The following is a 16,240-nucleotide window of genomic DNA, read 5'->3' as shown; positions in this document are numbered from 1 at the left end:
AAGCGCAGAGCAAGGCAGGACCAGAGCCAGGCATTAGAGAGAGTAGGGCAAATGCCAAGGCAAGGCCAGGGCAGTGCCAGGGCTGAGGCAAGGTCAGGGAAGGTCCAGGGCTGACTCAGTGCTAGAACCAAGACAAGAGCAAAGGCCGGGGCAGATCTAGGGCACAAGCAAGGCAGGCTAGGGCAGGGCAATAGCAAGACCAGACAACGGCAGGGCCAGCCCAGGATAGAACAGGGTACAGGCAGGGCAGGGCCAGGGCCACAGCTGGGGCAGGACAAGGACCAGGATCAGAGTCCAGGCCAGGGCAAGGGTATGGCCAGGGCAGAGGTAGGGCCAGAGGCAGGGTATAGGCAGGGCCAAGGCAGGTCCATTGCAGGGCCGGGGTTCAGACCAGGGCCAGGGCAGGGCCGGGGCAGGGCCAGGGCCAGGGCCAGGACCAGGAAAGGGCAATGTCAGGAACACGGCCATAGCCAACTTAGCTAGAGCCAGGACAGAGACAGGGTCTGGGGTGGGGCCAGAATAGCATGCCAGGATAGGGCCAGGGCAAATTAGGGCCAGGACAGGGTCAGGAGGAGGGCTGGGCCAGGGTATGGCCTTAAGTAGCCAAGAGCCAGGTCCAGGGTCCATGCCAGTGCCAGCGCCGGCCCAGGGCAGGGGCAGGGCCATGGCCAGGTCTGGGACAAGGCTGGGGCAGGGTCAAGTTCTCGCTCAGGGTAAGCACAAGACCAGGGCAGAGCCAGGGAAGAGGCAGGGCCATGGTAGGGCCAGGAGAGGGACGGGCGAAGGCAGAGCAAGATTAAATCAGGGACCGGATCCCTTCAAATCCACTTCAGGGCCAGGGTCAGGCCAGGGCCAGGGCCAGGACAGGGCCAAGACAGGGCCAGGGCCAGGACTGTCAGGATCATTGGCAGGGCCAGGGCCATGGCACGACCAGGGTCAGGAGCAGTGGTCAATGCCGGGCCAGGGCCAGAGCAAGGACCAGGTTTGCACTAGGGCCAGTGTGAGGGCCAAGGCGGGGTCAGGGCGGGGCCAAAGGCAGGGCAGAGCCAGGGCAGGGTGGAGCAGGCCCAGGGTAGCACTGGGTAAAGGCAGGGCATGACCAACCAGGGCAGGTCTATGGCTGTGGCAGGGCCAGGGCCAGGGCCAGGGCCAGGGCCAAGGCAGGGCCAAGACAGTGACAGCTCCAGGGCAGGGCCGGGGTTAGGACCACGGACATGTCCAAGGCCAGTGCCAGGGCAAGGGCAGGGGCAGGGCCAGGGTCATCTAAGAACCAAGGACAAAGCCAGGCCCAGAGCAGGGCCAGGACAGGTACCTGGCAGGGCTAGGGTCTGGGACAGGGCCATGGCAGGGCCAGGGCCACAACCAGGTCTGTGCTATGGCCAGGTCCAGCACAGTGCCCAGGCAAGGCTAGGGTGAGGGCCAAGGTAGGGCCAGCGCAGGGTCAAAGCTAGAGTACGGCCAAGGCAGGACCAGGGCAGGCAAGGCAGGGCCAGGAAAGCATAGGGCCAAGGCAGGGCAGGGCCGGGACAGTGCCAAGACCTGAGCAGGGCCAGGGAACAGCCAGGGCAGGGACAGGGCCATGGCCATGGCCTGGGCAGGACCAGGTTCGGGACAGGAGCAAAACAAGGGCAACAACAGTGCAGGTTCTTGGCACAGCCGGGGTCCAGGACAGTGTCAGGGCAGGGCCAAGGCAGGGTCTGGGCCATGGGAAGACGAGCAACAGGGCTGGGGCTTTTCCAGTGACAGGACCAGAGTCAGGGCAAGGGCCAGGGCAGTGCAAGGCCAGGGTAGGGCCAGGCATTTCACGGTCAGGGCCAGGGGAGAACCAGGGCAAGGTCTGAAGCAGGGCAGGGCCAGGGCCAGGACAGGTCCAGGGCAGGTCCATGACAGGGCCAGGGGCTGCGTAAGGGCAAGGGCAGGGCCAGAGCAAGGTAAGGGTCAGGGCCAAGGCCAGGATAGGGACAGGGCAAGAAATATGGCAGGACCAAGGGCAATGCCAAGGCCAGGGCTGAGTCAGGGCAGGGCAGGGCATGGAATGGCCAGCGCAGGACACGACAAAAGGCGGTCCATAGAAAGAGCAGGGCTGATGCCAGGAAAGGACCAGGCTAGTGCCAAGGCTGAGGTAGTGTCATGGCATGCACAGGGCGGGGCCAGGGCCGGAATCGAGCCAGGGCACAGCCAAGGCAGGCTAGGGCAGGGCAATGACACAGCCGGGTCAGTACTAGGACAGGGCAGAACAGGGCAAGCTGATGGTAGGGGCAGGGCAAGGACAGGCCAAGGCAGAGCCAGGTCACTCCAGGGCCAGGACACCTCCAAGTCCATTTCAGGCCCAGGGCTATGAAGGACAAAGGCCAGGGCCAGGGTCAGGGCCAGGTCTGGGCTAGGGCCAGGTCCAGAGCAGGGCCTAGCGAAGACTAGGGTGAGGGACAAGGTAGGGCCAGGGCAGGCTGATGACACATCCAGTGCATGGCAGGGTAAGGTGGTGGCAAGACCAGGGGCAGACCACTGCCAACTCAGGGCCAAGGAAAGGCCATGGCCAGGGCACAGCCAGGAAAGGGTCTGGGTCAGGGCCAGGACCAAGGCAGAGCAGGGCCAGGGCCATGGCAGAGTCGGGGCAAGTCCTTGACAGGACCAGGTTCCAGGCCAGGGCCAGGGCAGAGGCAGGGGCAGGGTCTGGATAAGGGCAAGGCCAGGGATACGGTAGGACCAGGGCTAGGGCCAGGGCCCGGGCTAAGCCAGAACAAGGCCAGGGCCAGGACATAGTGAGGACAGGGCAAAGGCCAAGGCAGGGTCAGAGCAGATCCAGGGAGAGGCCAGTGCCAGGCAGGGCCAGGGCACAACCAGGGCAGTGCAAGGCAGGTCAATGGCACCACTGTGCCATGACAGGGCAAAGTCAGTGCCAGGAGAGGGCACAACACGCAGGGCCACGGTGGGGCCAGGGCAGGGATGGGCCAAGGCAGGGCCAGAACAAATCTGGGCCAGGACACGTCCAAGGCCAGGTCAAGGCCAGAACAGGAGCAGGACCATGACCACTAGCAGGGCCAGTGCCATGACAGGACCAGGGTCAGGACAAGAGGCAGGGCCAGAGCCAAGGCCGGGCCAGCACAGGTTCAGGGAAAGGCCAGTGCAAAGGCAAAACCAGGATGGGATCGGAGCAGGGCAGGGCCGAGACAGTCCAGGTAACAGTAGGGCAGGGCCAGGGCAAGGCAGGGCAGTACAGGGCCAGGTCCACGGCAGTGGCAGGGCAAAGCCAGGCCCATTGCCAATGCAACAGCCCACCCTACAAGGCTTCTACCACCTGGCCACTGCCGCAGCCCGGCCATCGCTCTAAGCCTCACCCACAACCCTGGCTGCAGCCGCCTGACCTCCTAGCGTGGTCACTCTCCTACCGTTCCGGCATGCTGCAGTCTCCGTCACTGCCACCCACCCTCAGCGAGGCAAGCCGTGGTGTCTCAGGCTCCAGGTGTCTCCTCCTCTTCCTGGCACAGAGCAGCTGGGCGGGCAAAGCCACAAAAGCCTAGAGAAAGATGCGAGGGGTGGTAGCATTAAGAGCCTCAACTTAACACCCTTCCCTGGCCCTGCCGCTGCCCTGGCCCTTCCCATCTTCAGGCCTTACCAAAGCCCTACCCTGGTCCTGACCCTGCCCTGGCCTGGTCCTGACCCTGTCCCCCTACCCCAGAGAAGTGGAAGGGCAGAGCCAGGGAAGGGCTGGGGCAAATAAGGGACAGGACACATCCAAATCCAAGAAAACGCCAGGGCCATGACAGAGCCAGGGCGAGTCCTTGGCAGGGCCACGTTCCAGGCCAGGGCCAGGAAAGGGTCAAGGCAGGGTCACTGTATGGCCACGGTCCAGGTCAAAGCCAGAGCAGTGGCAGGGTCAGGCCTGCATAAGGGCAGGACCAGGGCCAGGGCCAGGGCTGTGCCAGGACAGAACAAGCGCAGAGCAAGGCAGGACCAGAGCCAGGCATTAGAGAGAGTAGGGCAAATGCCAAGGCAAGGCCAGGGCAGTGCCAGGGCTGAGGCAAGGTCAGGGAAGGTCCAGGGCTGACTCAGTGCTAGAACCAAGACAAGAGCAAAGGCCGGGGCAGATCTAGGGCACAAGCAAGGCAGGCTAGGGCAGGGCAATAGCAAGACCAGACAACGGCAGGGCCAGCCCAGGATAGAACAGGGTACAGGCAGGGCAGGGCCAGGGCCACAGCTGGGGCAGGACAAGGACCAGGGTCAGAGTCCAGGCCAGGGCAAGGGTATGGCCAGGGCAGAGGTAGGGCCAGAGGCAGGGTATAGGCAGGGCCAAGGCAGGTCCATTGCAGGGCCGGGGTTCAGACCAGGGCCGGGGCAGGGCCAGGGCCAGGGCCAGGACCAGGAAAGGGCAATGTCAGGAACACGGCCATAGCCAACTTAGCTAGAGCCAGGACAGAGACAGGGTCTGGGGTGGGGCCAGAATAGCATGCCAGGATAGGGCCAGGGCAAATTAGGGCCAGGACAGGGTCAGGAGGAGGGCTGGGCCAGGGTATGGCCTTAAGTAGCCAAGAGCCAGGTCCAGGGTCCATGCCAGTGCCAGCGCCGGCCCAGGGCAGGGGCAAGGCCATGGCCAGGTCTGGGACAAGGCTGGGGCAGGGTCAAGTTCTCGCTCAGGGTAAGCACAAGACCAGGGCAGAGCCAGGGAAGGGGCAGGGCCATGGTAGGGCCAGGAGAGGGACGGGCGAAGGCAGAGCAAGATTAAACCAGGGACAGGATCCCTTCAAATCCACTTCAGGGCCAGGGTCTTGCCCTGAAGTGGCACTGATGCATAATTAGATATATGGGGGAAATTGGAAACTGAAATGCAAATGTAAATTGTGAGTATACTCAGTGATGTAGCTGAAACCTTAAATTATGTGGTAAAAGACTATATTTTTAATAAATTTAATGGGAAAATAAAATATTGGAAAATTTTAAAAATAAGTATATATTCATAGTGTATACCTGGAGAAAAACCATTGAGAGATCTAAATGCAAATGATAAAACCACAAAATCCGTAGGAAAATCTCTCAGAGATCAAAAGGACTACATAGCAAAAAAAAAAAAAAAAAAAAAAAAAGAAAAGAAAAAAAGATATAACAATAATCCAAAGACCGTGGGAAAATTATTTACCTGTATCATAGAAATGGACAAATATTCTTATTGTATGTACAGGGCTACATAAATAAAAGAAATCGCCGGTTCTGAAAGGATCCCTCCGCGTCCAAAAGACCACAGGGTCGCGTTCAGGGGAGTTCTTTCAAGGATTCCGGGTCGCGCAGTCCCCTGTGGACGGCTTTGACCAACATTCTGGGGCGTGTACCTGGACGACTCGCCGAGGACTCTGGGGAGCGTAGTCCACTGCGGGGATGCGAAGCGGAGGGTCGCAGAGCCACGGGTCGCGCCGAGGATTCTGGGTAGCGTAATCCCGGCCGCGCAGAGGCTTCTGCGTAGCGTAGCCCGGGCGGCGCCGAGCGGTCCAGATCCCTGGGCGTCACCGAGCTGTGAGGTGGGTAGTCCAACGTCGGTGACCTCACCTCCTCCGTTCGCCGTCAGCCGCCTTGGTGAGTCGCGCTCCTGCGGGTCCCTCTCTCCAGCCCGCCCTTCCTGCGCAGGAAGAAGGGCCGGGAAGGCCTGGGACGCCAGGGCGCTGCTGGGGCAGTAGCGCGCCCTCCCTCAGGCCCGGCGTCTCCATGTTCTGGGGAGGGGCGGAGACCCAGGCCGCGCCTTGGAGTGGGCTGTGGTGCTGCGGCTCGCCGAGCGCCCCGGGTCTGGGCCGCTACTCAGTCTCCGTCCCCGGTTGCGTGTAGTGGCGGTTAGGCAGCCAGGATTTCACAGGGGCGCCGAGCAACCCAGGTCTCCGTGTGCCAGGGTCGCCGCTCCTCGAGTGGGGACGGGCCAGCGGCCTAGGTAGCTGCCACGGGGGTCGTTTGGCTGGAGGTGGTGGGGGACTCGGCCACAGACTGAGTCCACCGGTTGGGTGGGGGTTACAGCCCAGAGACTGATGGACTAGGTCCGACTCGGGTTCCCTCCGACTCTTGATGCTCCAGACTTTGTTGTGGGAGGCGGACCGGGGAGGACTTCGCCCGTGTGTTTTGGGGAAGGGTCGCTGCTTTGGGTTGGGGGCAGCCCGCCTTGGGACTATCTTCCTTGGGTGGGAGGGTAGGCCGGGACCAGATGTCCTGGCACGGGCACTTCTAGACGTGTGTGGGGGGCTCTGCGTGGGGCAGCGTCCGCGGGAGGTGAGGTAGCTGTGGGGACCCAGGTGGCCTCTTCCCTGGAGCCCTGCTAATGATGGCAAAATATATTTAAAGAGGTTTATTCTGAGTCAGTGTGAGTGACTGTGGCCCAGGTTATTCAGTCTCAAGAGGTCCTGAGAGAGTGTCCGAGGTGGTCGGCTTGCAGGTTAATCTTATACAATCCAGGGAGACAGGAATTTCAGGTAAAATCATAAATCAGCCTGAGCACTGTGGGAGGTCAGGAGTTCCAGAGCAGCCTGGGCGGCACAGCGAGACACCCTGTCTCTACGTGAAATTAGAAAAATAAAAAATTAGCAGAGCGTAGTGTCCCATGCCTATGGTCTCAGCTACTTCGGTGGCCCAGTCAGTTGAGTCCGGGAGGTGGAGGCTGTAACGAGCTATGTTGGCTGCACTGCATGCCAGCCTGGGCAACACAGCGAGATCCTGCCTCAGAAAATCATAAATCAATGTGAGAAAGATACACATGGGTTCCTCCCAAAAATCCAGTATCTCCAAACGGGTTTACACCTCATGGGGGCACTTAGGTATTCTTTAGTGGACAATTGGTTGAGAGACTTAAGCTGTTGCCTAAAGACTGGAATCAGAAGTATGCCAGAGTTAAGGGGATTGCATAGATCAAAGTTCTTGTTATGTAGATGAAGCCTCTTAGTTGGCAGCACACAGAATAGATGGTAAATGTGTGTTTTCAGTTATTTTTGTTTTTTTGTTTGTTTTTGTTTTTTTGAGAGAGAGTCTTGCTCTGTCGCCCAGGCTAGAGTGCAGTGGCGTGATCTCAGCTCACTGCCACTACCACCTCCCCGGTTTGAGCAGTTCTCCTGCCTCAGCCTCCTGAGTAGCTGGGACTACAGATGCCCACCACCACGCCTGGCTGATTTTTGTATTTTTAGTAGAGATGGGGTTTCACCATGTTGCTCAGGCTGGTCTTGACCTCGTGACCTCAGGTGATCCACCTGCCTCGGCCTCCCAGAGTGCTGGGATTGCAGGTGTGAGCCACCATGCGTCAAACTGGCTGTCTCTTCCAGCCTAGGAAAGGCTTAGAACGAAGGAGATCTGGCTACATTAGTGGAGATTTGCTACAGATGCAAATTTTCCCACTAAAGGCAGCTTTGCGGGGCTATCCATTTCAGTATGTTGCGCCTGTGGCAGCCACTTCAAAACTTGTCAAAGAAGTATATTTTGGGCTAAAATAAATTCCTTCAGCATCTGCTGTCATGTGATGCTGTACCAGAGTCAGGTTGGAAAGTGAGCCACATTATATAAGAGTAATAAAACTCATCTGATTAGATTTTATGGTTTCTAGGACAGGACTCCCCAAGCCCCATATATACGCATTTGGGCAAGGGGAAAAAGGTGAGTTTCATCCTCACCAGGTTGGTAGGGCTTCCTTGGTTAGTGGAGTGGGAGTAACAGCAACCATTGGGCCCAGCAGTTTTTTTAAATGCCTCTGGGGCTGTGGACTGGCCAAATAACTGATTTTAATCATTTCATTATGGAAAAATTGTAAGCAGAACCCCATGGTAGAGAGACCCATCAGTCAAGATATACCTCATGACCTTGCAAGCTAATCTAGCTTGACCCAGATCCCCTCCTAACCTGTGCAGATTCATTGAGAAATGTCAGAGCCCTGCCTACTGGTTAAGACATAACCCTTTACAGTGAGAACTGAAACCCAGGCTCTATCACTTTCTTGGCTGTGTTGCTTTGAGAAAGGTATTTAAATGTTTTGTGCCTGTTTCATCATCTGAAATTGGTGGGTAATAGTCACTTCATAGAACATTTGTGAAGATTGAATGCAGAAAAATTTGTGCCATGCCTGGAACCGTCCCTGGCATATATTAAATTCTCAATGTGTTAAATATTATAATGAATATCAACACTTCCTTATTCTGGAAGCACCGACAGGATAAGCTGTGTTTAGTGTAAGCATCGTTTCAGGACAGGCTCTGTTGTGATGCCCACACTCGGAATCTGTTCCCAGGAACCTGCCTACAATGGTTTTCTTCTCTGGAAGACTTTGGGTCCTTTTCTTTAACAAGAAGAGGCTCTACCCTGGTACTGAGGATTTCCAAGGCCACCTTTGAGGATCACAGAGCTAATTTTAGAACTATTTTAGTCCCCAGCTCCTCTTCCTCCACTCCCATGTTACCCATGAGAGGACTGCCTGCAGGGTAAGGGAGGACAGCCCAACCCCAGGTGGGGACTTCTTATGTATTGCCTTCCTGCAGTGCCTTCTCTGCCCTAAACCATCATGGGTTTCCTTTGCTAATGTCTGACATCTTGTGCCCTACACTGTCCCGTCTGAGGCTCAGAACCTCTCAGCTGGTTCTCCTCGTGGGGAAGGTTCCCCAGATCTGATGCCCTCATTCAGGGCACTTCCATCATTGTCCCTACATTTCTTCTCTCAGTGCTTTATTCAGGCTGCTGCATTCATGGTGCAGACCAGGTCTTGTAAAAAATTATTCTGTCAGCATGTGCTGAGCCATTGTCCTGTCCCAGGGACAGGGCTTTATAGTCATTGCCATATTCATCTCTTCAACCAGTGTGGAAGTTAAGAATTGGAATCCCCATTTCCCAGACTAAGAAGTAGTGTGTTAATCAGTTGAAATAATTTTCACGACTGAGCATGGTGGCTCACACCTGTAATCCCAGCACTTTGGGAGGCTAAGGTCGGCAGGTCACCTGAGCTCAGGAGTTCGAGACCTGCCTGGCCAACATGGTGAAACCTCTTCTCTACTAAAAATACAGAAATTAGCCAGGCATGGTGGCTCACGCCGGTAATCCCAACTACTCTGGAGGCTGAAGCAAGAGAATTGCTTGAATCCAGGAGATGGAGGTTGCAGTGAGCAGAGAACATGCCACTGCACTACAGCCTGGGGGACACTGAGACTCTGTCTCAAAAAATAATAATTTTTACTTTATGTAACATATCTGGGATCAAGTGGACTGGGTTGTGGAGCAAGCTGGGATTTTGGGGGTTTCTGTTAAGAATTAGCTTCACTGAGGTATAATTGAGACAAAATTTCTCACATTTTAAGTTCTAGTTAATGAGTTTTAAGAAATGTATATAGTGAAGTCTTGATCTTCAAATCAACATATGAACATTTTTCATCCCCAAAAATGTAGGAGCTGTTTTTTAATCTTAGGAAAATTTTAATGAAATGTATGTGGAGGAGCTAAATGTTTCAAGTTTGCCTTATGTTCATATCTAATTTATTGGTAACTAATTTAAACCACTTTCTTCTGGCTCTCAGTTTCTGTTCCTACTGGATATTAAGTCCCACAGATGTCAACAGATGGCAGGAGTGAGATCAAACAGTTTGCAGTGTTCTCCACTCACACCCTGGAAATGAAGGTTTCCTCTGTTTTTCCTCTCCAAATTATCTTGGAAGGGATATTCAATTTTTTTTTCAAATTTACAATGAAAAATATTGAAGAAGGAACTAAAGTAGAGAGAATATATAACAAATCTCTCTGTTCCCTACTTGCACCTTAACACTTTGCTCTTCTTACTTCATCCAACCCCCTCCCTACCCCACGCTTTCTGTTTTCAGGATAGAGCATCTTGAAGCCAATCCAAGACACCATTTTATCTGTAAATTTACTGCAGCTGCTTCTCTGAGGACTATTTTTGTTGTTATTGTTTTGCTTTTTAACATAACTAGAATACCAGAATCACACTCAACAAAATTAGCAATTTATTAATTTCACCCATTACCCAGTTTATGCGGAAATTGTCCAGGTCTCAAAAATTTCTCCTCACAATTCAGATTTCACACTCAGGTTCATTAAGATGGGAAGCATGAGAGAAGAAACATCTAGAAACCAGCTCAGTAGTGCCCCCTGTCTGTTTTACTTCTCTCTTTGTGATCTAGGTAAAGGAAGTTTCCCTACCTTGGCAAACTACCCATCTGCTTGCTTAGGTGCTGAGGCTTGTTCATGCTTTCCTTGTCATGGCTTTTTCCTCCGCTTCCTCCTTCTGCCTGCCAGGCTCATCTCCTAATTCTACTTCTCCACTGTCTTTTGCCTCTCTGCCCATGAGGACAAATAATGATCACAGCCACTTACCTAATTGCCTGGCCCTAGTTCTGGTCCCAACTATAATCAGAAATGTGGATTCTGAAATGGCAGTGAGGAGCTATGTGGACTATATCTCCAGTAAAACACCGTAACTTGTAATTTAGAAAACCAAAAACAACCATTTAAACTACACAGAATTTGTCTTAAGACCACTCAGGAATTTAGAGAAACATTTATTCAGAAAAATCAACCGAGCCTTTCTGAGAACAGTGAGAGTCTGTAACATTTGACACACAAACTGCTACCCTCCCCACCCCCATTTTGGTCCGCTCTGAGAGAAACTCCACTATGGGCTGTGAAAATGACAAGATGGAACCCTCTCCCTCTCCAGTTCTCAGTCTATTGTGACAGTTTATCCCTGAGAGAGGCATGATGCCACTATTCTTAACTTCTCTCCCCCTGCCAGTCCTGTGTTCCTGAAGCTGGTTTCATGTAAGCGTAGTTGTGAAGTGTGGGTAGGGACCTCCTTGAATTTATTCTTGGAGTTTGTTGAGTGTGCTGGCCTTGTAGATTCATGTCTGTCTTCAAATTTTGAAGTGTTGGCCATTATTTCTTCAGTAATCTATCAGCATCTTCTCCTAGACACCCATATATATGTCCAGTTAATGGTGCCTTATAACTCTCTTGGCTCTGTTTACTTTATGTCATTGTTTTCTCTTCCTGCTTCTCTGTCTCTGTAATTTCTTCCCTGTATGTTTACTGATTATTTTTTTTTGCCTGCTCATCTGCTGTTAAACCCCTCTACTGAATTTTTCAGTTACTATGTTTTCAGGTCCAGAATTTTCGTTTGCTTCCTTTTTGTAATCTCTGTTGATATTTTTATTTTGTTCATATGTATTTTCCTGATTTCCTTTTCTCTATAGGTGTTTACATGAGTTTTTGAGAATATTTTAGACAGTCTAAAATCTGTCTAGTATGCCTGAAGCTTATGTTTCTCCAGGGAAGGTTTGCATCACTTTATTTTCTTCCACTATTGGTCCATGTTTTCTGAGTTTTTGTTGTTGTTGTTGTTGTTGTTAGAAATTAGGCATTGTGGGAAAAAACAACCTCCTTTTCCAATTTTTGCAGACTGACTCTTTTCCCGGGAGGATTTTTGCTATTACCTTGGCATTGGTTCTAAGCTTTGGGATCAGTCTGAGGAGAAGGTTTAAGATTTTCTCAGGCCTTTTTGGAGCATGGATCTTACCTTTGCTTGTGGCTTTTTCCATTTGCTCATAGGCAACTGCTTTTAAATACTTATTTGTCCCAAGAGTCTCTCCTCTGGGCCCTTGATGGTCTGTTGCATGTCTCTACCCATAATATCTTGCCCCAGGCATCTGCTTTTCAGTCTGTCTGCATCTTTGCCAAGCATGATCCAGTGCTTTTCCTCCCTAAGGTGTGAGATCCTCAAAACAGAGAGAGCAGTCCCTCAGGCAGCCTCCAACAGCTTAGAACCTTGTAAGAAAGGTCTACTCTGCTTTCTCGGATTTGAGGGAAGGAAGTGGAAACTGGGATGCTGCTTTAGAAGCTCTGTTGTATTCTGCACCTGTAATTTTTTGCCCCAGGGATCTATAGGCAAGTTCACCATGAGATTTTTCCGTTAGGCAGCACTTGGACAGGATAGAACACTGGGAATAAGGAGTATTGGGTTGCAAATATGACTGTCTCCTGTTTTGTTTTTGTTGTTGTTGTTGTTTTCCTGAGACTGTGTCTTGCTCTGTTGCCCAGGCTGGAGTGACAAAGCTCATTGCAGCCTCAACCTCTTGGGCTCAAGCCAGGAGTAGCTAGGACTACAGGCACGTGCCACCACACATGGCTAATATTTATATTTTTTGTAGAGACAAGCCTTTGCCATGTTGCCCAGGCTGGTCTTGAACTCCTGGGATCAAGCGATCCACATGCATCAGCCTCCCAAAGTGCTGGGATTACAGGAAAGCCACTGTGCCCAGCCAACTGCCTCCTGTTTCTAATGTGGCTTTTTCTTGATTGGGCAGTTTCTTGAATACTGGGGACTTTTGAGTATTTTCAAATGAAGTTTGTTCCTATAAGATTATTTTAGGCAATTTTTTGGTAAGCATAGAATTAGCAATATGATTAATGCTTTTTCTGTAAACTAGTATTATGAAAAATCTCAAATGGGTAGCAAAATTGGGAGAATGGTAATATGAATCCCCATGTTGCCTTCATCCAGATTCGATAAATTTTAAAACCATAGATAGTTTTGTTAGATTTATCCCTTCCCCCTGTTTATGTGCCAAAGTATTTTAAACAAATCCAGATGTCTTGTTATTTTACCCATATATATTTGGTCTCTGAGAGGATTTTTAATCAATGTTGAGGTGTAACTTGGGTACCATAAGAAGCACTGCTTTTAACTGTATACTTTAATGAGTTTTGACACAGGTCACTTATCACCTCAATCAAGATACAGAACATTTCAACAGAGTTCTCATGTGCCCTTATATGTAATCACTCTAGAGGAAAATAGTCAAGAATTCTCACCAAAATATGGGCAAGTAGCATCCAGCAATGCATGAAAAGGATGATATATTCTAGCCAAATGGAGTTTGTGCCTAAAAAACCAACGATAGGGTGAACATAGAGTAAGCTACCTGTGGAGATATTTAACTTTTTTTTTTTTTTTTTTTTTTGAGACGGAGTCTTGCTCTGTCCCCAGGCTGGAGTGCGGTGGCGTGATCTCCGCTCACTGCAAGCTCCGCCTCGTGGGTTCACACCATTCTCCTGCCCCAGACTCCCGAGTAGCTGGGTCTACAGGCACCTGCCACCATGCCCTGCTAATTTTTTTTTTTTTCTTTGAGACTGAGTCTCTGTCGCCCAGGCTGGAGTGCAGTGGCACAATCTCTGCTGACTGCAAGCTCCGCCTCCCAGGTTCACACCATTCTCCTGCCTTAGCCTCCTGAGTAGCTGGGACTACAGGCGCCCTCCACCACTCCCGGCTATTTTTTTTTTTTTTTTTTTGAGACAGAGTCTCGCTCTGTCACCCAGGCTGGAGTGCAGTGGCGCGATCTCCGCTCACTGCAAGCTCCGCCTGCTCCTGGGTTCACGCCGTTCTCCTGCCTCAGCCTCCCTAGAAGCTGGGACTACAGGTGCCTGCCACCACGCCCAGCTAATTTTTTTGTATTTTTAGTAGAGAGGGGGTTTCACCGTGTTAGCCAGGATGGTCAGGATGGTGACCTCGTGATCCACCCGCCTCCGCCTCCCAAAGTTCTAGGATTATAGGCGTGAGCCACCGACCGCACTGAGCCCGGCGGAGATATTTTACCTTTTATCTGTGGTTCTCAGCTCAGGAAGGAAAGGAAAGGCAGCTTCTTGCATGAATCAGCTTTCAGCTTAATATTTTTCTTTTGGCAGAGTGGTTTGAGTTCCCACGTTTTTATTTTCCTTTCACTGCTTTCAGGGAGCAAAAGAGAAAAACCTACACGAGTATCTTAATGCAGAAAAATATTTGATAACATTTCACACCTATTCAGGGTAAAAATTCTCAGCAGATGAGGAATAGAAAGAATTTCCCTTAATAAAACAAAGGTTATGTGTGACAGCCTGGCTGCAATCATCATATTTAATGGTGAAGTGTGTTCACACTAAGATCAGGAACAAGCATTAATGTTGATTCTCATCACTCTTTAGCATTATCTTAGAATATCAAGGTAATTTGTTAAGGTATTAAAAAGGAATAAAAGGCATAAACGTTGAAATAGAACAAGAAAAACTTTTTATTCACAGATGTGAGTGTGTACATGGAAGAATCTGTAGTTAAACAACTAGATACTAGTAACACACAGTTTAGGAACTTGAGAAAATAAGGTCAGTATTTTTAAAGAGCACTTGTATTTCTGTAACCTAGCAGCAAACAGTTAAAAAATGAAATACATATTTATACTACCACCAAAAACAAAATGTTTAAACTTCTAAGACTGAATGTAGGAGAATATCTTTGTGACTTTGGAATAGGTAAAGATAGCACAGATGAGACATGCAAGGATGTAAACTATTTAAGTGTACAGAAACAACAAAAATAAATGTTATAAATCGCCTTTCAACTGCCATCAGAAGAAGAAATTTCACTGCTTTTCTTCTCTAACTGCGTGTAAACCAAAAAGTATCAGAATCAAGTACCAATTTAGATGTTTTTATTATTATTATTATTATACTTTAAGTTCTAGTGTACATGTGCATAATGTGCAGTTTTGTTACATATGTATACTTGTGCCATGTTGGTGTGCTGTACCCATCAACTCGTCATTTACATCAGGTATAACTCCCAATGCAATCCCTCCCCCCTCCCCATAATAGGCCCCTGTGTGTGATGTTCCCCTTCCCGAGTCCAAGTGATCTCATTGTTCAGTTCCCACCTATGAGTGAGAACATGCGGTGTTTGCTTTTCTGTTCTTGCAATAGTTTGCTGAGAATGATGGTTTCCAGCTGCATCCATGTCCCTACAAAGGACATGAACTCATCCTTTTTTATGGCTGCATAGTATTCCATGGTGTATATGTGCCACATTTTCTTCATCCAGTCTGTCACTGATGGACATTTGGGTTGATTCCAAGTCTTTGCTATTGTGAATAGTGCCACAATGAACATACGTGTGCATGTGTCTTTATAGCAGCATGATTTATAATCCTTTGGGTATATACCCAGTAATGAGATGGCTGGGTCATATGGTACTTCTAGTTCTAGAACCTTGAGGAATCACTGTACTGTTTTCCATAATGGTTGAACTAGTTTACAATCCCACCAACAGTGTAAAAGTGTTCCTATTTCTCCACATCCTCTCCAGCACCTGTTGTTTCCTGACTTTTTAATGATTGCCATTCTAACTGGTGTGAGATGGTATCTCATTGTGGTTTTGATTTGCATTTCTCTGATGACCAGTGATGATGAGCATTTTTTCATGTGTCTGTTGGCTGTATGAATGTCTTCTTTTGAGAAATGTCTGTTCATATCCCTTGCCCACTTTTTGATGGGGTTGTTTGGTTTTTTCTTGTAAATTTGTTTGAGTTCTTTGTAGGTTCTGGATATTAGCCCTTTGACAGATGAGTAGATTACAAAAATTTTCTCCCATTCTGTAGGTTGCCTGTTCACTCTGATGGTAGCTTATTTTGCTGTGCAGAAGCTCTTTAGTTTAATATAGATCCCATTTGTCAATTTTGGCTTTTGTTGCCATTGCTTTTGGTGTTTTAGACATGAAGTCCTTGCCCATGCCTATGTCCTGAATGGTACTACGTAGGTTTTCTTCTAGGGTTTTTATGGTATTAGGTCTAACATTTAAGTCTCTAATCCATTTTGAATTAATTTCGTATAAGGAGTAAGGAAAGGATCCAGTTTCAGCTTTCTACTTATGGCTAGCCAATTTTCCCAGCACTGTTTATTAAATAGGGAATCCTTTCCCCATTTCTTGTTTTTCTCGGGTTTGTCAAAGATCAGATGGCTGTAGATGTGTGGTATTATTTCTGAGGACTCTGTTGTGTTCAATTGGTCTATATCTCTGTTTTGGTACCAGTACCACGCTGTTTTGGTTACTGTAGACTTGTAGTATAGTTTGAAGTCAGGTAGCGTGATGCCTCCAGCTTTGTTCTTTTGACTTAGGATTGTCTTGGCAATGTGGGCTCTTTTTTGGTTCCATATGAACTTTAAAGCAGTTTTTTCCAATTCTGTGAAGAAAGTCATTGGTAGCTTAATGGGGATGGCATTGAATCTATAAATTACCTTGGGCAGTATGGCCATTTTCACAATATTGATTCTTCCTATCCATGAGCATGGTATGTTCTTCCATTTGTTTGTGTCCTCTTTTATTTCACTGAGCAGTGGTTTGTAGTTCTCCTTGAAGAGGTCCTTTACATCCCTTGTAAGTTGGATTCCTAGGTATTTTATTCTCTTCGAAGCAATTGTGAATGGAAGT

General features: G+C 49.7%; 1 pseudogene; it reads left to right on the top strand.

The window, feature by feature from the left end:
• LOC139358625 (zinc finger protein 337-like) overlaps window positions 1–16,240 on the top strand; it is a 259,532-nt pseudogene that overhangs the window by 225,919 nt on the left and 17,373 nt on the right.

This window comes from Macaca nemestrina, chromosome 15, assembly GCF_043159975.1.
Source record: "Macaca nemestrina isolate mMacNem1 chromosome 15, mMacNem.hap1, whole genome shotgun sequence".
Classification (NCBI taxonomy): domain Eukaryota; kingdom Metazoa; phylum Chordata; class Mammalia; order Primates; family Cercopithecidae; genus Macaca; species Macaca nemestrina.
Note: the sequence above shows the minus strand (reverse complement) of the source record. Positions and strands in the feature narration are given on the sequence as shown.